The sequence below is a fragment of the Pseudoliparis swirei genome, chromosome 24 (genome assembly GCF_029220125.1).
Source record: "Pseudoliparis swirei isolate HS2019 ecotype Mariana Trench chromosome 24, NWPU_hadal_v1, whole genome shotgun sequence".
Classification (NCBI taxonomy): Eukaryota; Metazoa; Chordata; class Actinopteri; order Perciformes; family Liparidae; genus Pseudoliparis; species Pseudoliparis swirei.
In genome coordinates, this window is record NC_079411.1 from 14,332,333 (window position 1) to 14,358,824 (window position 26,492).

The window sequence follows — 26,492 nt, forward strand, 5'->3', positions numbered from 1 at the left end:
TATTTATACTTTTACTTAAATATTAATCCTCCAAGATGCATTGTTCCATTTCTGCATATTTACTTCATATGCAGAGACAGTATACGAGTTGGTATATATGTATGAAGACTTTAATATAATTGCAGAATTATGCCATCTGTCAAAGACCTGATCTCCCTTTGTGCCATCAAAATGGTGTCTATTACCCATAATTACCCAAAATTGTTTTTTCCAAATGGCATATTATGTTTCACCGCAGTAACAATCTTGCATTACTTGGAGCAGAGAATTTGTCTGCCTCCGTATTATTAGAATTCAATGAGACTTCTTTTGTAATACTCATTATCAAGTCCCAAGCTGCATGATGTCCACTGGCAGAAAAGATGAAATGCTGCATGAGCCCATGAACTCATGAACCGGTTTCAAGTCTGGCTGTCTTTCTCTCTGCCTCGGTCTGCTTCTTACTCTCTTTTCGTCATCCTTGGTATTTGTGCTCTATTCTCATTCTGCCTCGTTCTTCCTTCTACTGGAGAGGGAACATATTCCCTATGAAGGCCAGGGGTTTGTGGCCATAGCCAGGTGCCATAGTGAGAAACCCAGAAACACCAAACATTCACAGATAGCGACACAAGAACCTTTTTCATCAAATTTGCTTTTAAAACACTGTATATTTCATATTGTGGGTGATTGTTAAGAGAAAAATGTGATGGAGCTAAACAGCTTTAAAGCTACTTTTAGCTCTTTACAACAAAATCGTTTGAAATAACCAACTCACCCATTTAGGCATACATATCTAGAAGTATACTTATGCAATCAAGACATGTGTGTCATCTTACTGCCTGAGCACATGCATATAAAAGGCTTGGGATAGACAGGGCTACTTGGCTCATGCACCATTTAATATATGGTTAATGTGAAGTGGTGTGTGCGTGTTCCAACAAGTCTTTTACTTTACAATGTGTTCCATTGGGTGCTTAGTAGTCAACCTGATGATGATCAATTCAACTCTTGTGATATACCACTATAGAACACATAGCTATGAACCCCCCCCCCCCTCCAAATATTAACATAACAACACAATTTCTGTCTCTTAGCAAAAACAGACAGCTTGCAGATGCACTTCTTAAGAATGGGACACAGGAACCAATGAGCCATGAAACAACAATGGAGTGATGGGCATTCATCTACCACCACTGGTGTTATTTCTAACTCATATAGCAGTCCTAAAGCTTCTTTTTAGTAAGAGTACCCATTTTAATACTGAGTATGTATCAAATACATGTTAAAATAAGATTAGATGTTATTAAATGTCTTTATTTTTACTGGTGAAATTATAGCCTGAGTCGAACATATTGCCTATAAAATCTGAATCGGTGTAATGGACGTGGGAGGTGGATTTTGTTACCATAGCACAGAACGAGGGTAGCTTCCCTGTTTCTAGTCTTTGTGCTGAGCCATTTAGCTACTGTTGGTTGGAGCCTGACATAAACAATGTTTTATTATATATTCAGGACAGCGCACATGAATCCATATTGTCTTTTAACAACATATAGTTTATTAACTGGATCCCCATTAGCTGACGCCTTAGCGGACGCTAATCTTTCTGGTGTCGTGATCTGCCTGCCCCGACCTGCCTGCCTCCGACGGCGAGCCACGGGACTTGCGTCGTGATCTGCTTTCCTCTGTGTCTGACCTCGGGCGGCACACTGCTTTGTCGGGTCTCCAAATATAATCCATTTCCTGATTCTGTCTCCTGTGGTCTGCTTTTGGGTCCTAACCTTTTGCTCCTGTGACATAATATCTTACGCCAAATGCCCATGTTCAGGGACACGTATCTGCTCTTAAATCTGATCTAAAGATAATACATTTAGGGTAAAAGCATTTTAGGAGACAAATGACACAATTCTAAGAAATGGATAATGGCTCATTATATTGCTGGGTGATTATTCTTTGTAATTCAATTTCAGGGAGTTGAGCCCAGGGAGTCATTCAGCTCATAGTTAGTCCTCTGTGTGCAATTGCACTGCCATGCATGATAAGAAAAGAACCTAAATCCAATGAGGTGACCAGAGGATCATACAGGGTCACAACAAGAAAAAAGCATCCGCTGTGTCCACTCAGCCATACACGACAATGGCCTCAGCAGGATGTGCAAGAGAGCATGATCCACTTTCTGTTAATGGTTTTCATCTAGTCCATTGGCCTTGCTAACTAGCTGGATAGCTAAAAGCAAACACAACATCAATTCCCCCTTGAGGCAGCCAGCATGCAGTATTTTGCATGCACTAATGACCAGCTAGAGTGAGACATGACCTTAAGTTATCATGAACGAAGGCTGAGTTGAAAAACATATATTTTCATTATCTGTTGGGAGTTGGCATAGGTTTTAATGATGACCCCAAAGAAGCACCTTCACTTGGAAGTCTAAATTAAAAGGGAATGAGAAACAAAGGCAGGGATGGATGAAGGACAAGATTAAAGTCATACACTTCATTCAAGATTTCATGTATGTATATATGTGCGGCTATATTTTCAACGAGCTAGTCAAAAAAGTAATATCTTGCTCCTAAACAGAGGGGCAGGAAAAAACACTGAACTACCATAGTTCAGAAGATGTAAGTGATGGGTTTATGATGTGCGGATGATAGAGTGAGTGTTACCTGCAAAGCAATGAACCTGAAACTTGTTTCTCCGCTGTGAAAATGCATGCAACGATCTGAGGACTGCATGCAAATGGCACGACTTTGTTCTGAACTTTTCTTTTGAGTTACTAGGATTCTATTTTGGTTAAGAATGAGTGCGTCTGTGAAAAGAATCTCAATGACAATTTTCTTCAAATATACACTAAAAAACAAGCTCAATTAAGATGATCAGCTCTTAGCCATGGTTGATCTTACGTCTACCAATTTTGTGTCTGTGAATATGGAAGTCTTAAGTCTCTCCTCTGGACAAAAAAAACGACTATCATTGAATATGGACTGCTCTTGTTTACCGACCACTCAAAGTGATTTCATACTACATTTCATTCATCCATTCACACCCTTTCATGCACCACTTGCACAGCCTACGTGGGAAAAGTGGGGTTAAGTGTCTTGCCCAAAGACACATCAACATGGACTAGCAAAGCCAGGGATTGGACCACCGATCTTCTGACTGAAGGGGCCTATAGCAATGCGCCACAGTCGACATCTGGAGTTGGTCTTTGGTAGAAAAGGATATAACCGATTTAATTTTCCCCATGACTAATGACTCTGTAGCAGTCTTGGTTATTTATCGGCTCCAGCTCTGATCTGCGGGGGTGGAAACATGTAGCTTGAATAAAAGAAGTAACCTCAGTACCATTTTCACTCGACCCCATCCTGCTGTTAATGAAACTCTGTTTTCTGGCACATTCAAGAGTTTTCAGGGAAGAAACAAATATGAACCACCTGAATGTTACCTGCTCACCTCCAATGACACAAATAAAGTAAGCCACGAACCACTTCACTCAGATGTGTGTGAAGACCAAAGGAGAGCTAAAAGCAGAGTGGATACTTCACTCGTAATTGCGTGACCGGAAATAGATGTAACTCTCGTAACATGACTTTGCAAAAAGTACGTTAGTTAACGGTGTCCTAAAGGAAAAGGTGTCCATGAGTATTTTTCTGATGTACATACGTTACTCTATGAACTGTTAAGCACCTAGCTGGAACGGGAACAAGGTACTTTGTGTTTTATTTGGGCTTTGACTACATGTTTAGTTACTTTATTTTTTAATTGACTTGTAAAATGTATTGTGAGAAGATGCTAATGCTAGATTTTAGCTATATGTTCCCTTTAAAAAAGAGAAAATGTTGTGATTAATGTCCACATTTATATATGAATGTCATCTAATTAATGTTTATACTCGTAAGAGCTCATTTCTGTTTCATTTGTTCCATAGCTCTTATCGTGATTTCTGGAAATTAAATCGAAAAGGAGAAACTCTTAAATCTATGTTCGTCAAGAAGACTCATGGTTGAACATGAATAAAGCCAATTCTGGACAAATCTGTGCGCTTCACTATTGTCCAGCTGGGCTCTGCTACACAAGTGAATGCGGAATTTGCCATAACAACTTCCAAATGGACATGTGAGTGTTTGGTTTACAGCTGGTTCTGCTGCACCCCAAGAGCCAAAAGTCATTTAACCCACATCCTACCAACTACAAGGACTACCAACTGGGGCCCCAGGGAACCTCAAGGTTACACTACCCTCTGAGCAAAATTCTAACTTATCTCGTCTCAAACATAATTTACATCAGTGAACAAAACCATCAGAAGATGGTCTATTTCTATATAGTTATTGGTAATTTTAAGAGCCAAATGCATGATTTCATTTGTTATAATAATTTAGTTTTAAAAGATTTAAAAAGGTAACTGAATATAAATCCTTTCCATTATGATTTGAAAGAATGTTTAGTTTAACATATATAATTTAGTATTGTATTTGAAAGCTTAATAATTTGTCTGAATGTAAGCTTCCAATCAGATGACGTCACGTCAGTATAACAGCTGTGTTGGACTGTCAGTCGTGTTTGAGTTCAGAGAGTTGGAAGCGACGTAGTTTTTTGATCGTGTGACCGTGTACTATACGATTTTTAAGTAAACATAATTTTGTATGAAACCACTTGTGTCACTCGCGTGTCAATTAATAGCTTTTTAAAGACTGATCTCAATAGTGTGGTACAGAAGAACCAGAACTAAACGGAGTGCCACTACAGTAATGCTTGTAGTCGGGGCCACCGGGTTGGATTCTAGTCTAAATCAGATGACATCATACAGGTTTGCCAGAAACTCCTCCAGCAGAGACCAGTCCACCGTGAACAGGCGCAGAACTGGCTTCACTTCAGCTTTGACCTGCAGTATGAAGCTCCGTTTGGAGATGATGGAATAATGCAATAAGTAAACCTCTGAGGTCTGTGGGTGCCCCAGTTGAAAGGCTTATTACTTCTTTAAATGTCCCTTTTCCCAGTTCATTTTCGCTGTTTGATTGGAGGGTTATTCAGTTTAGCTGCTGTTCAGGTTGCAGGAAGTGCTCCTAATGAAGGTCTGAGAGCAGCTTGGTGTGTTTCTCCTGTTGGTACATCGGGGTGAGATGATGCTCTTTCTTTAAGAGAGGTGGAGAACTACACACTCGGGACTATTCTGATCCTTCTTCCACTTTATGCAGACCTCATTTTAACAGATCCTTTTAGCCACAAACTGCTCTGTAGGCCCCTTGGGACTTCTTTGCTGTCTTAACTCGTCTGATTGAGGTGATTTTAAGTTGAGAAACCAGCTGGAGTGAATGTTAAAGATCACCTGTCCACTTGGGACCTGCTTCAGACCGGAGTGCTGTTCCTGCAAGTGCTTGCCTAAAGATAGCCTATCGCTGCATGCTTTAAATATATCTCCTTATTATCAAAGAAATATAATGTAAGAGGCATTTTATTGTTATTTATTTTCATTGTGAAGGCACTTGTTGATGTGTTTCTCTAGCTCATTAACTCTATGTTGTGCAGATGGGAACTGGTTCGTATGCTCCTTTACGATCAGCTGAAATACGGGGACTCTGTATTGCTACAGATTTACTCTTCAACCATCAGAATTAGATTCATGACACAGAAAGGGTTTAAAACCTCAGTTAGAACTTGAGAAATAACTTTTTAATAAAATTTATTATTGAACAGTTAAACAGAATAAAACTAGAACGGGCACTCGGTAGAGCGCATACCTTCGCATATCACAAGATTGGGCATTGCAATATGAAAATGTTGGCATTAGTTGCATGCCAATTGGATAAAAATTTACCGCACTATGGTAAAAAGAAGATGTTGACCTTTTCATGACCTTTACATTGACCTTTGACCCGATCGATCCCAAAATCTAATCAAATGGTCCACGGATAATACCAAATCATCCCACCAAATTTCATGCGATTCAAGAGGATGTTGACCTTTTCATGACCTTGACCTGATCGATCCCAAAATCTAATCAAATGGTCCCCGGATAATAACCAATCATCCCACCAAATTTCATGCGATTCGGTTTTAAACTTTTTTTGTTTTTTGTTATTCGAATAACACGCATACAAATAAATACACGGCGATCAAAACATAACCTTCCGCATTTTCAATGCGAAGGTAATTATGTATTTGTGCATCCTCCAAATGAAAACCAAGCTTTACTGGGACTAAACTAATCCACACAACTGTTACATTATTGCATTTGTATTACCGGAGGATGTGAAGTGTATAATAGCAACATTTTCTAGTGGGGAATATGCAGATGATCTCCTCTAAATACCTTAAAATCACATTCAGCTGAATGACAATTGGCAAAGCTCCTTGAGTGTAATACACCCAGATCAGACTGAATTAGAAAAGGATTTCCCCACAATTCTTTACACCATCACTTTCATCTGCGTCTGTCTTGCACAGTCTGTTTTGAAACTGAAGATATATCTTCAGACTGGAAGCGCACTTTTCCATACTGAGGGACAGACGTTGCCATCTTTGTATCGCCTTAAAGCCAAGAATGCTAATGAGGCTATTCCCATCCCTGGCAAAAAAAGGACATTTTTAAGCTGCTTCCAGGATCACTATATCCTGTCTGAGGGTAACATACTGCTCATTTATCATGGGCAGATTGTGGGAGGACTCTTTTAATTCAAAGGCAACGTGGAATGACAGACATGTCATTCACCAAATGCTGAGTGGCGGTTTGCCATTGTTTTTTTTCCGATGATAATAAATATGACTGATTTAATGCGATTTCAGTTTTAATGCAGTGTTGCAGTAATTTCCTCTGATGGATGTCACATAATACAAAATACATTCAATAATTGATTTAAGCTTAAACAACATAAGCAGCCACGCGGCGAGTCACGCCTTCCAAATCACATCAGGCTGAACGCAGTTACAGACTGGGTGACAAGATGAGAGAGAACACACACTCACTGTGGGATCCAAGGTACAATTAATGAAGTGATGATATTATATATTTATTTACAAGTCATTAGGATTCAGGGCCTGAGGAGTCACATCCTGTCTCTGCCAAGGCTCTCTAAGGAGCATTCATTTTGCTTGGTGTACATAACAAAAATAATAATAAAAGCTGGCAGAGAAGCCCTCCAGCTTAAAGCACACAAAGCCTCAAGTTTGTACAGTTGACAGAGAGAATTAATTGCATAGAGGAAATTTTGTTACTGAATGTTTATAGATTTAATTAAATTAGAAGACGCGGCGAAGAAAGAAAAGAAGCCCAAAGGCCAGGCACTATAGTGTGAACAGAAGCTGGCTAAGGCTATTGTTTGGAATGAACAGCTGGAATTCCTTGATATTCCACATGATATGCTGACTATTAATGGTATCAGTGGGTTTATTAAGTAATGGTTTCACAGAGGAATAATTCTCAACTCTGTGATTGGGGAAAAGCAATGGCAAGCGTAAAGGAAACCGAGGGGTTTTATGCGCTTCATCCATATCCACTTGTTTTTCCTCGTGCATCCCCCGCACCAACCCCCCCTCCTCCCTGCTCTTCAAAGCAGAGGTAATGAACTGGCATTGACGACTGCCATCATTATGTTGTGTCATCATTTAGTCTCATCAATTAAGCTGGTGACATAACATGCCTCCCATCTTGAAGTGCCCTTGCCCATGTGTGTCCCCCTGTGACGACGAGTCCAAAGTGTTGCCGGGCCCTGCTATTGCCATACGGAAGGTCGTGCTAAACCAAGGGGCTCGTCCTAGTGCCGACTCTTTTCACATTTTACAGCACGGTGACATGTAACAGCAGCCTTCTGTTGTTGTTACGTAGCCAAGAGGCTGCTCCTTCTATCTACATGGTAATCTATCTGCACACAATAAGGAGATTGATTGAAGGCATTGTATTAACAGTATTATTAATAGTTGTATATTAATACCAGATTAGGGGCTATATACAATAGGTTACTTGTTAATGTTTAACAGGAGGCATAGACCTGGTTGCTACAGTTCAACCGTTCTTCTCCTCAGATTAGCTTGTTGGAAAGTAGAGTCAGCCCTAGTTGTAACAAAACAAATTTAAGATGGATGTTTAGTTGTTATGTATGGTTAAATACCAGTTTCACATTTAGAGTAGGTATTTTAAACCAGCACCTGGCTGAGCTGAACAGGACTTTTGCCAACACGCTCTGACATTCAAACTTTCTGCACCAGCCAAACGCGACAAAGGAACAACACCAGGAATGATATCATGTCGGTCATGTTTGCCTTTGTGAGAGGAGAACACACATCCCCAACAAATCCACTTGCTGCATGACATGCACACAATGAATAAAACAGCACAAAGCCTGAAACTGATTGGAAAAAAGACCAGAATCCTAATTTGATGATGAACCACATCAAGGCTGGAATATCCTACCGATGGTAAATACAAATCCCCTCCGCTTCATGCATATTTACAGTTTGGAGCATACACTTTGAAATTGGCTGTTTTTTACCTTTATGTAAGAGATGGAAAGACTAGGACAATATTATATTTAAGTAAAGGTAAACTGTACTCAGATAGCAGTAAAAGGTATGCTGGTTAAAGTGTATTGTTCAATAAAAGCACTGACTTCAATACAATTACTAAAGCACAGGTAGACTTCATCAAAATAAAAGTAAAGAAATAGGACTTGGTTGCAGTGATGAATAAATGTAAATAGTTTCTTCCACCTCTGCTAATATATCTTTGCAACATTGTCTTGGATCATCATGTCACAGCATACTACATGCAGCTTTCTCAAAAGCCTCTCACACATAACTCAAGCCATCTCGTGTTTTCCAATATTAGTTTGAACCCTCACTCTTTGTGCAGCTTCCAAGAGCCAGTGGCCAGGTGTTGCGGGGGGTTACTGGGTCAAGTTGACGCTCAGGGGCACAGCAGTGAGTGGGAACCAAGTTAAAAATAGGTCAATGGTGAGAAGAGGATGGCAAATAGAAAATGACACTGAACCCCCAGTGGAGCAGAAAAACATGCGCAAACATGGATGCACTGTATAATTCATGGACTTTCTCCAGCAGCCATTCCAGAAATATGTGAAAAAGTGACATATCCGTTCCTGTTGCGTATAAACAAACAGTTGTATTTGTATCCTGTTGGGAGTCGAGACGTAGCTTTAGCCATTGTCTAGAATATGAATGGAGGAGTTCAACAGTTTAAGGGAGAACTGTATTGAGATGAGCAAGCTCAGGAGCTAGAACCAAAGGCAATGCCCAGCTTGAAACCTCTAGAGCAGTGGTTTCCAACTTCTTATTATCCAACTTCAATAGTGTTTTACATATTCTAAATTGCATTATGCAAAGTTAGTTATGCATGTTACATTATCCTGTCGTTTCGTTGACCCATGACTCGCACTAAAAGTGAATAACAACTCGCACACTTCCCACATTCTCACCTAAAAGCAGATAGTCATGTGAAAAACCACGGAACAAGTTCCCGACCTGCCTCACGTTCTTCCTCTAGGTTTACTCCTACTGGTGTGTGCGGTTGGCTCGTATGTTTTAGTGCCTCAAGCCGTCAACTGATTTGAATGCGGAGTAAACCTGGGGACATTCTAAAGAGCCTGCATGTGGCATAGGATGGGGGGGATCAGAATGGCTTGTGAATCACAGGATTTATTGTCTAAGCAGCCCACAAGTACCCGACTCTCATTTCACAGTTGGAAGGTACTGCAGATACCCAAATGTTTGTCCTGGAAAAGTGAGTTTTTATAATATGAGGTTTTTGGATACCAAAATATACCTAGAGAGTTATATCTCTTGTTTTTACCCTATACAATTTAAATTAAAAAAACAGTTGCTCATCTTCTGTAGTGATTATTCAGGGGGTTGATATGTTGATGCCCATCGAGGCCCTGGAAGGGTCTCCAACAGTTAAACCTAATATTATGAAAATGTATCTGCCTTTTACAACTGTGGACGCCTGAAATAAGGCTAATAATTTATTTAGAAACTCTACTCTAAACCTGATATTTGATAATTCCCTGGATGATCTCTTGGTTCTACATGTATAAGTGTGTAGAAGGTATGAACATGTATGTACGAGAATGTAATTTGAGACTATGTCAAAGAGCCCAGCAACATGTAAGCTGAAGATCTTTATTTAAAAGTGTCGCCTTGTATCCTTTATCAGTCTCCCCAGCACTCAATAAGTAAAAGCGAGAAATATAGAAGGTAGAGAGCAAATTACCATGGACAGAAAGACTTCATAAGGAAGACAGAGGAAGGAGAGGGAAGGGGGGGGGGTGTTTAGATGAGCTGGGAGAGAGGCTTTGTTCAGCGTGAGGGACGCTAATTACCACTACAGTTCAAAACAAGCTTCCTCTCCAGCGGAGTTCTTCCCTTTCCATCTGCCATCAGCCACATGCTCTGTCACATGGTAGCCCCCTCATCAGGTCACGCATCCTCATCTCCCTCTCACCCTGCTCCGAGTCTCCGGTCGCCACATTCAAAGCGCTGCCCTCACTATTGTGTTAAGTGTAACAGCACTCTAATGCACCCCGTGCGATTGCTGTTAGAAATACTGAAACATGGTTGTCATTATTCTCGAGGTACACGTTGGCTAGCCTCATTCCGCCCCTCTGGACAGTGACAATATTTGATCCCGACTTTTGAACTGGATATAAAATGTCCACTTAAATCATCCAGTGTTTTCTTTGCAGTTTTTGATATTTCTTCTAACCTTAGGTCAAATGACAATGTCAGCTCCATCATAAAGAATTCCATTTATTTTCTTTTTTTTACAGGGAAAAAAAGGGAATGCTTTCCCGAAGGTTTTCTATTGCATTCAAAATTGAACGGTACTTTTCCTATAGTGTGGAAAGAATACAAGCTCTGCATACTATCTGTTTACTGGCTACCACCTGTCAAATAACGTGCTCCAACAGAAGCACAAACAATATAAGGTGCACAGATCAGGCTGTTAACCTACCATGTTTGATTAATTTATTAGATCCAGGGTCAATTTTGGATGGATTTAGCAATGACAGCAGTGTTTTCTCTTGCAGAGGAGGCTCATGGGTATTTTAGATTGCTTTGACAAAGTCATGTAAATTTAAGATTTCTCGGGGAGCAATGACTGCAACAATAACTTCCCAGTACATACAAATCTTGAAAGGAAGTAATATAAGTGTTTATTTTAGTTCCAGTGGAGAAAGTGACACGGCAGCAGAGCTCACACAGCGGTTTCATATCTGTGTGGGGGAGGAATGGCAGCCATCTTCTTTGGGACTGACCGTTTTAATGCAGTGCTCTTATTGATCAGCATTCCTCCCTCATCCACAGTGGATTTACGGAAACACAGCCCATGGCTGCCATAGGGATGCCAGACCTAAAGAGAAATGGCCGGGGATCTCTGCCACCCCCATCCTCACTGTGAGGTTTCAGACGCCGTCGCCACACAGGCTGTTTACTGATCAAGATTTACGCCATTTGTTTGTATATACCAATACGTCTGAGTGCATGTGGATGACCATGAATCTAAAACAGGAGTAGATCTCGAATTGCATCCCACAGGGCTGGAGCAAATATATACGAGGGGTTTACCTTCCGGGGTTTAATATTAGACCACCGGGAATGAATGCCTTGTTTTTAATTGTTAAAAACAGTGACTTATGAGGAGATTTCCATTTTTAGTATTGACAGCAACAAGTCAACGTCCTGAGTGCCAGAGGCAAGGCTGTTGAGTCATCAACCTCGTATTTAACTTGATAAAGAACATTTCTAGAAAGAGATGTTTTCAAACAACTGAGCTCAACGCGGCTCCAAAGACAGATTTGCAAAAGTAAAATGGGCCTCGGACGAGGGTGAAATGTCAAATTCCCTGAGGTTAAGCCAGAGTCTTTTTGAGGAGGGTGGAAGGGAATATTATTTGTGTCTAATGGAGAAAGAGATATCCTCCAAAGGTCACAAAGTGAGACCACAATATCTGTAATAGACTGAAGGACCCTTAGAGGAGAGGAGGAGGTGGAGGAGCGGAGGAGATGGTTTAAATTCCTGTCCTCTGGGAAATCTCCATCCATCTGGGGAGTCGCAGAGAGTGCAGCCAATTCACACGCTCTCACAGGCCCTTAATTAAGGGAAGCATATGCCACCGCTTAGGCCTTTTGGAATCTGTGGATGTGACAGAAATGTTTGGAAGTTTTGGTGAACATTAGCTGGTCGACCAGATGAGCTATTAATAATGGTATATTACAAGTGATAAAAGTACATTTATGACTCCCTCCTAAATGTGCACTATCTCTTTTAAATCTCACTTTATTTATTTACAGTTTTTCACTTCATTATCTATCTATATATCTGTATATGTATATGTGTATCTCTCTCTCTCTCTATATATATATATATATCTAGATATATATATATATAAATAGATATATAACTGCAGCTTTCCAATAAATGTAACAGAGCACAAGCAAATAATATAAAATGTATATTTATATATGTATATATAAATAATAAAGCAGTGTGAAATGGATGAACTCATGTGAAGAAAAAGTGTCTTCCAGTAAAACGTAGAACATGAACGTAGAACATGAAGCTATGTGTCGTTGGTTGTGGAAGTGTTCCTATCAGGAAAGCAACTCCCAACAAAAATCCTCCCTCTTTGAATAGACATAGTCCCCAGGGGTCCCGGCACGGTCCCCACCTGCCCGGGGTCTGTCTGAGGCTAACTGGCCTTAAAGTGGCAACGTCCTGACACGCCCAGACGCTGCGGCGATAGCGCCTCACTACCACGTTTACAGTTAACTCTATACAGGAGCTCAGGCTTAACTCTATCCTACTGCAACACACTGCGGGGGGGGTGGGCGAGGAGGAAAGTGTCTCTTTCTATTGTGGCAGCCCCGGAGGGGCGCAGAAAATTGTGGAGTGGGCTTTTTCAGTAATTTCGGTCCCAGTCCCCACCATGTGCATCAGAGCCTGAGGAGCAGATATGGTCCGAATTGTGAATCCACCCACACTGTGTCACTCTCTATCAAACAGAAACTGTTAGCATGCTATGCACATACACACACACACACACACACCGACACATTGCCTTGCAATAAAATGTTGCACACGAATTACAGTGGAATGGAAAACTTCAAATAAAAAGATGGAGTCGATTACAGAATCAATATAGTGTGGATAACAACAGTTATTAGATATTCCTAGTTTCCCGATGCACATATTTCAGAGTGCTTCCAGCCACGCTTCTTCTGTAATTATCTATAATCTCATCTCAATGTTGCATCTAAGGTTTGAGTCTGAGCGGGAACTCAGCAAGTTGGCACGCTCTCTGTCTGCCTCCTGATGGAACACTTTCCACTCGGCTGAATTACCCACTCCATGAAGACTCGATGCAACAGAACAAAAAATGATGCTCCCTGGGCTCCCGTGCATTTACATTCTCCCAACTGTATTCCTCAGACCAAGCATCAATTGCAGTATAGCCCGTTCCAGATCAAGGCAACTGATAAGGAAGTATAAACCCTGTCTGGATGCTTTTTAGAGAATGTTGTGTGTGCATGTGCACTACGGTGACTGGGGGTCCTGGTTTGTCAGGATTGTGTCCTGCATCCAAACACATATCGATAAAACAGTCCAATATCGCGCTTGTCAACATTTTCAACAAAATTGTCCCCGTTTTTTACCACAATTGAAGGGACAATGTTAATAAGGAATGTTTCCAGTGCTGATGTCGACATTTGTCATGCTGTGTCCCACTAATTATGACCTAACCCGCCAAAAATACATAAAACAATGTCCCACACGTCTGAATTCAACAGTGATTGGTCGGCCTTTGTGTCAATGTGTGGTTGTCATGGCTGTTGATATGAAAGGTGCAACTCTTCCTGCCGTAACCTGGTATTTTCTCCAGGAGGCTTTGTAGAGTACGGGTCTTGTGTCAAACTTGCATGACACCATTGTTGTCCACACACTGTAAGAGTACATTTCCGGTTGCCCACTGTGCATCGCGTAAAGGCAGCCAGCTAGCGATATAGCCTGCAATATGTGCCCACATGCGTACATGCATGTGCACATGCATGTACTGGCATGCGATAGGCTACACTTCAGGATCCCGGTTTGATAAAAGAGAGCATTTATGCACAGGTGGGTAAACACTGAACACTGAATCTGTACCAAAACCACCATTATCACAAAACGGTTGAGAGCCAGCGACTGGATGCTCATTAGTGTAAAGTGCTGCAATGTGAACCTCCTGGCCGGGTTTTATTCTTGTTCATTCACTGCACATGTTTGTGGACGCGTTGCAGTAATTCAGTCCATTTAATTAACATTCCTGAAATTACATATTAACTGTACTGAGAAATGAAATTGCTCCTTTACTAAATGGGAAAGATTTCAATTTAGATTATTTAAAATGATTTCTGTGCTTGTTTAAACTCCCAGAATCATTAATTAAGCAGTTGTACTTGTGTCATTGATTGGTTTGACCCGTCACCAGTCTCCACTCCTATATCAGACCTCTAATGCTCTGGGTGCCCATCAGTCTGTGTGCAGACGGGAGGGAGGTCACCCCGCTTCCTCCGACCTTTTGACCTTGTGTTGACAAGTCGGCCGCCTCAAGTTGCAGGAGTGACTCATGCGTGTTGATGTTGTCATGGTGATGACATGAGAAGTTATATCACAGGGAACTATTGGAAGGCTTTTCCCACCTCTGTATTGTCATTCTATCCACAGGAGATTAAGACATGACAGACAGGATGCACAATATGCCAATATTATTCTGCTATGATTCGGGCTGAAATGATCTCCCAGATGCAATTGAATAACAAACTTGTGTTGAAGAAGAGTGCGATGCAGCGTTAGCTGTTAGCAGCACAATCGTGCTTGACTAATAAATAAGGGAGTAATGGTTAACATTGACATAGGTCTCATGGTCTCATGAGGCATTTACTGGTTAAATACATTTTAAATAAAAATAAAAATGGGGTTATGCCATTTCGATGTATTGAAGCTCTGTTCAGCAAACATGACTTTTGGGAGACAATAACATTATCATGATGTGTTTAACTATAATCTGAAAATGTTAGTGTTTGGTGAAAAACTTGAATAAATCCAGTTTATCGTTTGAAGGAGATGTCTGGTGGCCACATACATAGATATTTAAGATGAATAATAATCGGTGTAACTTCTGAACATTTAGCTCTAACCAGATTGAAATGTATCATTAAGCTGAGTTATGTATGACAATAAAAAGTAAAATGATAACATTCGGAATTCTGGACTGTTAAAATGATTGCTCTTAATGTTTCTTCTTCTTGCTATTGGTTTTATCGTAATGCTCCATAGAATAATCAGTAGAACAACAAAAAAAATCAATAGCTGCAGGCCGAGCTGTGGTACATTTGTCGTGCAGATAGATGCAGATCAAATGGTTCTATACAAAAAGCAGCACTATTGCATGTTGAGGACTGATCCCAATCATTCTGCACACATGTTCTCACAGTGATAGGAAAGGATCTTCAATCTATAGGATGAAGTCATTGCTACAATAAAACCAGGAAATCATCATGTCATGTGTTTGAATGTCTGATACAACCTTCATCACATCATCCCTTCTCTCTCTCTCCTTTACTGTCACTCATGTGTCAGGAGGCAAAGCACAGAGATCCTACAAATAAAACAGCCCACAGATAGTCAAGTGGTAAATGATAAAAACATCTGGGGCCCCACTGGCCAAGGACCGAATCCCACCCAGGGTTGTCACGATACCAAAATTAGAACTGCGATACGATATCTGCCATAAATATCACGATACCCGATACTTACGATATGATACCAAAATTAAATACGATACCACAAATACGATATGATACTGGTATATTTATCTATAATAGTAATGAATACAACATCTGTATGGTTACCTTTTTACCAGCTTGTTCTTGCCCAGTTTTTTCAAGACTTAAAATGTTTTAAGTCTTAAAAAAGCCACCCTCAGGCTCCACCAGCATGTAGCCATTTTGCATCAATTGTGTTTCATTTAGTACACTTAGTGTGCATTGTGACCTCATGATCATAGAGGCTTGTTGACAAACTCGGCTAAGGCTACCTGTGTTAGGCTGTAGGCTATATGGGTGAGCTTGGTTATACTCACATTTGGTTATCTGTCGTCCTATGAACTCTTTGAAAAGTTCTGAGTGTCTGTCTGAAAGGTGCTTTGTCATGTTTGACATGTTGCCTCCCTGGTCTGAGTGGCTTTGAAAAACATTTTGCAAACGGGTCTCTGTATGTCAGTGGGCTTTCCTTCTCTGTCTGTATGTCAGTGGGCTTTCCTTCTCTGTCTGTAATGTAGCCAAAGTATTTCCAGCTTTCACTTCTTTTATCTTTTTTTTTTACAAAAAGCCGGGGACGGTTGGCAAAGTCTCCGCCATGTTGTCTCCCAGCGATCAGCTGTGAATGCCTGTTGAGTAGCCCGCCCCCTTGCAGTCAACCCGTTCAGAGAGCATGGCAGGGGGCGCAGCAGTGAGTGTACTCTGATCACGCGCACTTTTAATGAAGTATCAGTACTAAAAATATGCAAAACCGTATAGTTTTGAACGTACGGCTGCCGTTGTACCTTTTTAGTATCGGTGCGCTGTGCAACACTACTCCCACCACAATGTGTTCTCCTGTTTGGCTGCTGTAACTGCCTCTATCAAGTCACTCACACTGCCTACTAACATGTTATTAATGGACTGATCATTTTGTCTCTGCTTCTTCTTTTGTTCTACTTTGGTTTATTTGATAAGGGGAAGTGCAGAGGCTGTTAATAAAAATGTGTCTGTAAATTTGCTAGAGTTAGCCAAGAGCCACATCAGCATATTCAAGGTGGGTGAAAAATTAAAGGTATATCCTCTGGGAATCGTGAGTGTGCAGAGAAAAGTTATCTCTATTGCCAAGTCTCTGCTCATTACATACAAAGGTTTTTTTTCTCAAAATAAACATCATACATAAACAGGAAACGTACCGTTTCTACTCGTTACATATATGCAATGCATTATTAAAATACACTTCCAATGTTGGTTAGTTTTAGGAAAAGATTGTGGTTTAACATACTTGACTAAGAGTAAAATGGTAATGATCTCCAATATTTTAAAATAAAAAATTAAAATAAAAAGTTGTTGCTTGTCTGCCATGGGTGGGTTATTTCTTAGAATCACATGCTGTAAAATTGCTTAAAAAGGTGGATTTGGAATTAAGTCCTTCAATCTTTTTCTTTAAGAAAATAACCTGTTGAATATATCAATAGAATGGTATTTATATTATGTTTTGTATTGATAAAATTCACAAATCCATGTGAAAATAAGTCCACGTGGATGTGGTTTGACCCATTTGACTTGTGCTCCCAGTCGCCTTACTCAGACCTTTTCTTTAGTGGTGGCCGGTTGGTTATAAGCGTCTTATACAGCTGCTAAAGCGTGAATCGGTGTCAGAGGGGCAAGGACCGAGTTGGGAGTGAGAACTCTGGGAGTCCTAAATATGGCCATGCAGGCAGAAACCTCAAAACAACTCTCTTTAGCGGAAATGGATGAAACACAATGCAATCAGTGACCTCGGCTTCTCGAGGCACACACAGTGCTGCTCAGATTTGGCTCGACCTAAATTCCCTTTCCAAGTGATAGCTATAGCTAAAGCACCTTAAAAGCAGAGCGAGGCGAGTGAGAAATCTTTACGAGGCGTATTATCTCTCTTGTAGCAGCTTGTTCGACAAATGTTTTTTTTTTTATCTGGTAAACCATGTAGCTTCAAATTCAATTAGCTCCACATAAACATTTCCATGTGTGGCAAGTGGGCTGTGAAAGGGCAGCAAACAGGCTGCAGCTGGGAGAGACAAGCGGGGGGGGGGGGAATTGAGATGCACTGTAATATTTAGCAGAACTAGCTGCTTCGTGTGAGTCCAGGTGTGTCTCTTCATCACTCAGCGATGCATCTCTGTGACTCATGCCCTCCTCATCGCACACAAAAACAGACACAGCGTCAACGCCACACCAGTTCATTTAAAATCACAATCGCACAATCCTTTTATCTGCCGACTCGTGAGAAATTGTTCTTTACGGGATTTGTCCAGTGGCATCCATCCAGCAGCACTATGCATATCCAGAATATTCATCATTTAGTAGCCATGTGCAGTGGAGCTGCACAAGGGCGCACGATGTGGCCGAAAGCTCTGAAGTATGGGTAATGAGTAATCAGTGGTCTCTTCCTCTCGCTCCACTTCTCCCTCTGTCCTCCTGTCCTGCAGCTAATATTACGCCTCATTATTCTTTAGGCTGCCCACTCCCTCTAGTGATGGACAAAGGCACTGCTTAAGGAGCAGCCGGCAGGCACGCGTACACGCGGCAAACCACCACAGGAATGACGGGAAGGGTCGACTTCTGCGGGCTGGATGGCGTGCCGGGCTGCCGGTGGGAAACACGGTGGCGGGCTGCTAGGAACACTTGTTTGACGAGAACACTCGCACACATACACACGCACACACGCACACACACACACAAAATGGTCACTTGTGCATTAAAATGACCGACTGAGTGCTGTGCTGTGTTGCGGAAAAAAAGTGTAAACAGGAAACGCCTTCAGGAACAGGCAGAGGAAGAACAAACACACACACTTGATTAAACTGCTCTCCGCGATGAGAAAGCATGTTGGTTCGTATTTACGTGGTGCTGTGTGTTAATTACCTGGGCCGGATTACTTTAGAGTTGCATGTGACTCTGTGTGTTCCCAACGAGGCCGAGTTGTCTCGGGGCCCTCTCCCCTCATCCATCGCCGAATGTTAATAGTCATACACAGCCTCTACTTTCCTATCTCCATTCCCAGCACTTATCAGAGTGATGTCGTCTATGAATGATAAACGCTGTGAGCAGGGAAACAACCAGGTCAGCTGCTTTAATAACCCCTGGGCTATTATATCAGGTTTTGAATCCATATGTTCTCCGCTGAATGTATAGTTAATGAGTGGTGGGGCTACATGCACAGAACAAACGGTTTGAATTCATTGCACTGGACTAAACATAAATCATACGACACAGTTGCTACAGAGCATTCTTTGTGGAACAAATCACTGCTTCAAGTCGAGTGGCCTCATTTAAATTGCATCATGTCCTCATGCTGACATATTTAAAATCAGATAGGCAGTGGGATGAGATCTAGCCCCTTCAAGATAATTGATACTGTCTGGACAGACCACAGAGGGAAAATGGGACATTATTCATAATTCATCACATTTTATATAACTGACTTACTTCTGGAGATTACATAGTGACGTGCCCGTTGTTAAAAGGGAGAGTGTGTTAGAATCTGGAGTTTGTGTCTCGTTTTGTGTCTTGTTTTGAAGTCCTTGTGTCGTCTGTCTCCCTGTGATTGTCTGCCCTGGCCCTGATTGTTTCCTTCTGTGTGATTGCTGGCCCCGCCCTCATTGTGTCCACCTGTGTCTCGTTCCCCGTTGTCCAATCCTCTCACCTTGCCTGTGTATTTAAACCCTGTTTGTCTCATTCCCGGTGTGGCTTCGTACTGTTTGGTCCGCGTTTTTGTCGTCTGTTCTGGTTTGTTGGATTAAAGATTGGTTTTTGCAGTAATGTCGGCATTTGGGTCCTCTCTCGCTGCGACAACCGTGACTTATCATGACGGAACGAAGCCACCAATAATGGACCCAGCCTTCAGTTTCTGCTGCACGGTTCCTGCCTGGCCAGCTTACGCTCATGTTCTTCTCGAGGAGATGTGGGAGTCCCTCCGGGCCCTGGAGTCAATGTCGCCGGTTCCAGACACCGAGGTCCCAGTCCCCGGTGTTCCGTCGCCGGTTCTAGCCCCTGATGTCCCCGGTGTTCCATCACCGGTTCCAGTCCCCGGTGTTCCGCCTCCGTCCTGCCCGGCCCCGGTTCTCTCCATCCCGCCTCCGTCCCATCCAGCCCCGGTTCCCCGTGATCCGTCCAGTCACAGTTCCCCATGTCTCGTCTCCTGGTCCCAGAGCCCCCATCCCCAGACCCCGGTACCCCTGTGACTTCCTCTCCTGAGTCCGGTCCCCTAGCTCCCCGCTCATGTCCTCCGGCCCGCCCTTCAGAGCGCGCCCCTTGGCCTGGTGATCGTCCTGCGGCCCGCCCCCCGGACTGCTTCTGCAGCCTTGGTCCCTCCTCCAGCTCCCCTCCACCCACCTGTGTGGAACTCTTGGGACGTCTGGAATTCGTCCCTTGATGGTGGGGTACTGTTAGGATCTGGAGTTTGTCTCGTTTTGTGTCATTTGTCTCTCTGTGATTGTCTGCCCTGTTCCTGATTGTTTCCTTCTGTGTGATTGCTGGTCCCGCCCTCATTGTGTCTCGTTCCCTGTTGTCCAATCCTCTCACCTTGCCTATGTATTTAAACCCTGTTTGTCGCATTCCCGGTGTGGCTTCGTACTGTTTGGTCTGCGTTTTTGTCGTCCGTTCTTGTTTGTTGGATTAAAGATTGGTTTTTGCAGTAATGTCGGCATTTGGGTCCTCTCTCGCTGCGACAACCGAGACATATTTCAGAGCGGTGCTCAACCCGGCCTCCGCATGGCATCGTATTGTGAGCCCAGACATGATGAACTGAGGTGAGTTGTGTGTTCTGTCTCGGGCACGTTGGATCCAGGTGTCTTCCAGAGCAAAGATATGCTCATTGTTGTTGGTATTTCAAAGGTTTCATCTGTTTTCTTTTTGTGACAATGAAAAGGTCACGCCGAGGCCAACGCTCCTGCTATTATATTGTTACAGTGCTGGGATAATGTGTCATAATTAAAAGGGCTCTGGCATATGGCTACCGTTGCTACCGTGCTGTGTGAGTCAGTAGGAGCCATGTTTGTCCTGTGTGTTGGGGGGCGTGGGGGTCTAAATGTTAGCAAACAATTGCTTCCTCAGGTCCAGCGAACACAACATTAATCCACTCAATAGGCTTTATAGGCATGACATTTGTTGTTTTACAAAAGACATCTAGCTGGATTATTCTCGCCCTGTGGCTGAATGCTTATATTGACTTATGTTTTGTTCTGTTTTTATTTCTATAACAATAATGCCACAGCGGGTCCAATGCAATCGCATCCCTACTCATCCCTAACTTTTATGACCCACCTTTTTGCGTATAGCAACTCTCGTGCAAACATTTGCCTGTTACATAAGGTTGACGTAGTCGGGGTTTAGGAAAAACATCATGAAAATAATTAAGATTTGACCCGAGCGTCTACCAATGATGCTGATGGGTTGACATTGGAGTTAATTGAAAGCCCAGATTGTAAAGGGTGACTAAAGGGGACGGGTCAAGCGTTGGTGTTGAACGTCCCTGGAGAGACACCAGGCTGCTGGGCCGCCAGCTTGCTGTTTGCTTTGCTTGGCTGCCAACAGGGAATGATGAGAGTGGTGAGAGGGAACCTTTCAATAAAAGTATCGGTTTTAAATCAAATCAAGGAGCTAAAAGTATCTAAAAAGCTCACGTACCTTGATTTCAGCCCGACAACTGGCTCCTGCCAAGTTATCATCATTTGATGCATTGTTCATGAAAAAAAATAAAAATCCTTTTGACAAAATCAGGTTTAAACCGTCTTTGAACCACAAGAAAATACAGGACCCCAAAAAAGTCTGTGTTTGAACTGGTACCTGCCTATTGTCACTATAGCCTGAATGATACTGAGCACCATTGATTGTAAAGGCCCACTATCAGTCTCTCTATAACAGGACTGGGGCAGCACTGTGGCTTCCTGCACAGAATTATTAGGATTTAGAAGGTTTAAGCTTCTACTTTGGGACGAGAAATAGCCCGCAGTACGATGTGCCGGGTTCAGGAAGACCAAATGCACTTCTGATCAACAAAAGACACAGCAATGTGGATGAAGCAGGCTTCATTACAGCTGTGACAAGAAAAGATGACAAAGTGTTACATTAAAAAAGAACAAACCCTCTTTGAAGTGCTGCTCTCAGCACGACGAGCCACACTGCAGACGAACCGCTGGCCTGTTGACGCAGGCAAAAAGAGGCTGGAGCACGTAAAAGGTGCACGACTAAGGGTATTTATTTACTTACACGCCGGTTACCACTCATTACTCTACATTACTGCTTGTATTCACTACAACCTCAAACCTCCTACGCCATGAATACAATGTGGAAACAACCACAGGAAGAGGGAAACCAAGCGGCGAGGGTCGGCGCATCCTGGGGCTGACTTTATTTGTGCAAAGCAGATGAGACATCATCTCTTTACTTTCATCATTGGTCTTTATGATTATGTATTTATTCGGAGCAGGTTTTTATTGTTGCTCCCGTGTTTTTTCATTTGTCAAAATATAAAGTGTGTGTGTGTGTGTCTGTCTGTCTCATACTACTGGACCCTGAGACTTTGCATTTTATGACACAATAAAACAGGATATATCTATATATATATATATATTCTTTTTTAAATTTATTTTTATTGACCATCATTGACTGACTCCTCTCTCCTCTAACCAGCCGAGGCTTAGGGGATCAACAGCTGCTTCAGTGGAAAGCCTCTCCAGTCTCCTGGTTGGTTTCGTTTTGAAGCCGAGCGTCTGCCACTGCAGTCTAGTTTCCAGAGTTGCAGTAACACTGTGCAGCAGACAGGAGTAAGTGCATGTGAATGCAGTCTCCTCCCATCATCTCTGCATAAGCTACACAAACTAGATGGCAGGTGTCAAACAATCGTTGTCAGTTGCTTGAAAGCTGAAACAGCATATGCAAAACCATTTGATGCATATTTGTCATAACCAGAAAACTAGAAACTGCTCTAATGCTATCAGCAGAAACTGCAATGTAATAAATGGTACTTTTATTAAAGTTGTTCTCTTTTTTTAATTTAAGAGAAAGACATTTCTGATCAAGGGCAATAATAACCGGCTGTCCTGGATCCATTTTTAATGAAAGACTTCTCGTCCATCTTGACTTGAAAACCCGATGTAGCTTCACTAACACAGAAGCACACATAGAGAAAGTCATCAAATGAGCAAACTGAAAGTAATATCAGTTACACAGAATAATACATCTTTTACTTGATATAATATCAGCTACCACACGTTACCGCTCACACAGTAATTAATAAATATAAAAGACACAGTTTGCTCAGTGGTGTGGTGTGTCTCTTTAAAAGTTGAACTCAATGTAGACTTTGGCTACTAAAGGTCAACTTAAATCTCATACACTCACATCACCAGGTCACATTAATGATTGATAGAAGTTGACGGTGTCAGAAAGACGTTGGTGACAAAAATCTTTCATTTTAATCCGGGTGTGATTTGTGGAGAAAGCCATGGAACGTTTTGGCTCCATGAAAATAAATCACAGCGGGCCAAGAGAGACGATGAGTTCAGCTGCTGGCAAGGTAACAATTGCAGAATCATTAGAAATTATAATGAAACAGAACTTGATCTTAAGCACTGCATATGTGGCAATCTTTATTAATTTTTACAGAATTCATTCTTGCCCTGTCCTTTCCTCATGCGGACATGGAGGGGATGAGATCATACACAGCCAAACAAAAGGGTCAAATGGCTTAATAATTGAACAAAACTAAATCCTTCAGTTCCAGGGATAGCGCCACTCTTGCAGTTATGCCAGCAGACTCATTTATAAACCTAAATTCAATAATAAAATAAGTCAAGAGAAGAAGGGCCTCATAGACCATTAACCCCCTCCGGCAACTGTAGCCTGATTATAACGCAGCCCAATACATCATCGCCACACCGCTCAGCCTCAATGTGTACCACACAAATGTGTCAACACAAGTCTGAACTAGAAGCATTTAGCATGAGTGCATATCTTTTTATCACGGGGCCTCGGGGGGGAATGAAATGCCAGAGTGTGGCAGTGCGAGTCTCACCTCCATTCAATGAGTAACTAAAAGGATCTCTCGCTAAACCTTTTTTATCTCGGCCTATCATGCACAGTATTTCCCCCCCTGCAATATTATGTTCCAGTGAAAGCTCCACCCACACAGAAAACACGTACAGTATGTATATATATATATATATCCTCTGTACAAGAGGATTAATAATGTATTGATATCCATGACCAATCACAATCTATTTCACAAAGGAGGTTTACATGAGCACCGTACCCATCAAACAATTCAAACAACTCTCAAACGGCGTCATTATAATTTAAAAAGCAGCTCAGCATGGAGGATGAATACATACGAGATGATTAATATGTTTGATAGAGAGTGATTCCCGTTCTAAGGAAGTAAGGGCAAACCTGGGGGGAGGCAAAATTACTTTGAACTGTAGCCTATATACGGTTGAGGGATGATTTATTTAAAGAGCACTTTTCAAGCTGAGTTCCACCACCAGATACGATGGACAGTCAGAAGTTCAGTCACGTACAGCAGCTGCTGGAGTGTTTTGCGCAGAGAGGGATATTAACCGGAAATAGAAATCCCCAAAATCATGAGTGTCTATCTCCCGCCGCCATCGATGCAAGATGCTCACACAATTTGTTTGGTAATGGGGGAGGGGGTGTTTAAGCACATTATTACAATTAAAATCCAAATAGAAATAAAGCAGCGGTTCTGATTGTAAAGTTAATGCGGCGTGGACCTGTTTTACAGTCACTATTAATCCCTCATAGATAAACCAGTAGATCACTTTTATTAGACAATGTGTTAATTGAGTGCAGGTCCCAGGGGTGTACAAGTCAACATTAGTCTCCATCAGTGACAACACCATTCACTCCGACCGAGAGTAAGACGGGATACTGAGAACAGTTGAGTGTGTGTGTGTGTGTGTGTGTGTGTGTGTGTGTGCGCCTGAGAGCGTGTGACCAAGTTTGTCTCTGGGTGCCTGCAATTTTGTGATCTAGTATACGACGTATCAATGCATTAAAGGGAAAGTGTCCTCTGAAGGAGAGGGAGAGCGAGAGAGAGAGAGAGAGACAAACTATCGCTCCCTCTGTGGTCTTTTATTATTACGTGGTCATCACCTCGGCTTGCTGGGCCCGGCTAGTTCAATAAAATCTAAATGTTCCCTAAATCAGTCCACGTGTGTTTAGCATCGGCAGGGAGGCGGCGAGAGGAAGGTCCCTGCATACTCTGATGTACCCCAGATGGGGAAAGTGGCATTTAATGGAATAGAAATGAAACTAAATTAAATTTGACACCGGGGTGTACCAATGTAATTAACAGACACACACACACACACACCCCACACACACACTCACACACACAAACGCACACTCTCCCTCACACTCACAGTTAATGTCAGCACCCTTCCACTGGTGAACAGGATCAGTGGCCAAGCGTATGATTATACTCCGCTCTCTGAAGTCGCAGCGAGGTGGCATCCATCATTGCTCTGCCACCGTGGCAATCACACAGGGAACATAACGAGGCCATTAGGTTTGGCGAACGCAGCCTTGAAGCCCCTTGTCCGACCGGCTGGGCTCCCACTATGCACGCGCCCGGAGCTTCAAAGCTTTTAGCAGCTCGATGTGATCCAAGATCGCCGTTGTGCTGCAGCAGCAGGTGCAAAGCCTCCTGATTGGATGGCTTCCCGAATGGCTTCCTTAATGCGGTGGCGTTTCTGTGCCGAGTGCTGAGGACAGTTTTAACATTATGTGGCATTTTAAGTGCATCTGGTGACCTTTTAACAGGAGTTATAAAACACAGTTTCAGATTGTGCTGACCTAGTTAACTTCCTCTAAAGGAGCTGGATTTTTATGTTTGGAGTGATGCCTGCTTTTGATCTTCTATATGTGTTGGTCTGATAGTAAGTTCTTTATTGTTGCTGTATTGTGTTACAAATGTTGTGGTTAGCTATACTGCTTACCACACAAAATCTTTGTGCAACTGCGGCTTTTCCTTCTGCGAGGCAAAGATCGGCACTCCACCTTACGGTACCGGAGATGAAATGACCTCCCATACTGTATCCGACTCATCCTACACAGGGAATATGAAATCTCAGTCAGCATAAAGTGTCACATATCATGCTTTAAGAAGCAACACTGCATGAAATCAGGAGGTCAAGAGCAAGCTTCAGCCCCAACGCCTCACTGCAGCCAAGGGTTTAGCTCTGGAGGCCGGTCAAGACAGATTCTTCATTCATGTTTTGAGGCACATGGATTCTTGCCATTAAATCATCAAAGATAAAAAATAAATAAAAATACGGGACAGGGAAAAAATCTGTAGACACTAATTAGAGAGAGGAGAGATCGAGGGATAAGGGAGAAACGGCCTACTTGAGGGGTTTCATCATTTATTTGTTCCCTCTTTCTTTTTGCTCCGGAAAAAACGGCTGCCAGGATAGCGAGAGAGAAGAAAAGAAACAACTTTATAATGTATTACCATCAGTAATTTAAGCTGAGGAGTGAGAGGGGTTGATGGAACGGGAGTGGGAACAAGACCTGGCCCGACAGCATAAATTGCGTCCCCTGGTTTCAGACACCATGAGACTGTGCATGGTGCATATGTACCGATGTGTGTGACACATAGCAGCCAGCGGGGTTTATGAAGTATTTGAAAGACATCCTTTTTGCAAGATGTCAGATTTGTTTCAAAATGTA

General features: G+C 42.3%; 1 protein-coding gene across 1 annotated transcript in view; it reads right to left on the reverse strand.

Annotated features, from left to right (window-relative positions):
* Positions 1 to 26,492, reverse strand: part of sorcs3a (sortilin related VPS10 domain containing receptor 3a) — a 259,289-nt gene that overhangs the window by 226,909 nt on the left and 5,888 nt on the right. The gene's annotated exons all lie outside the window — the stretch shown is intronic.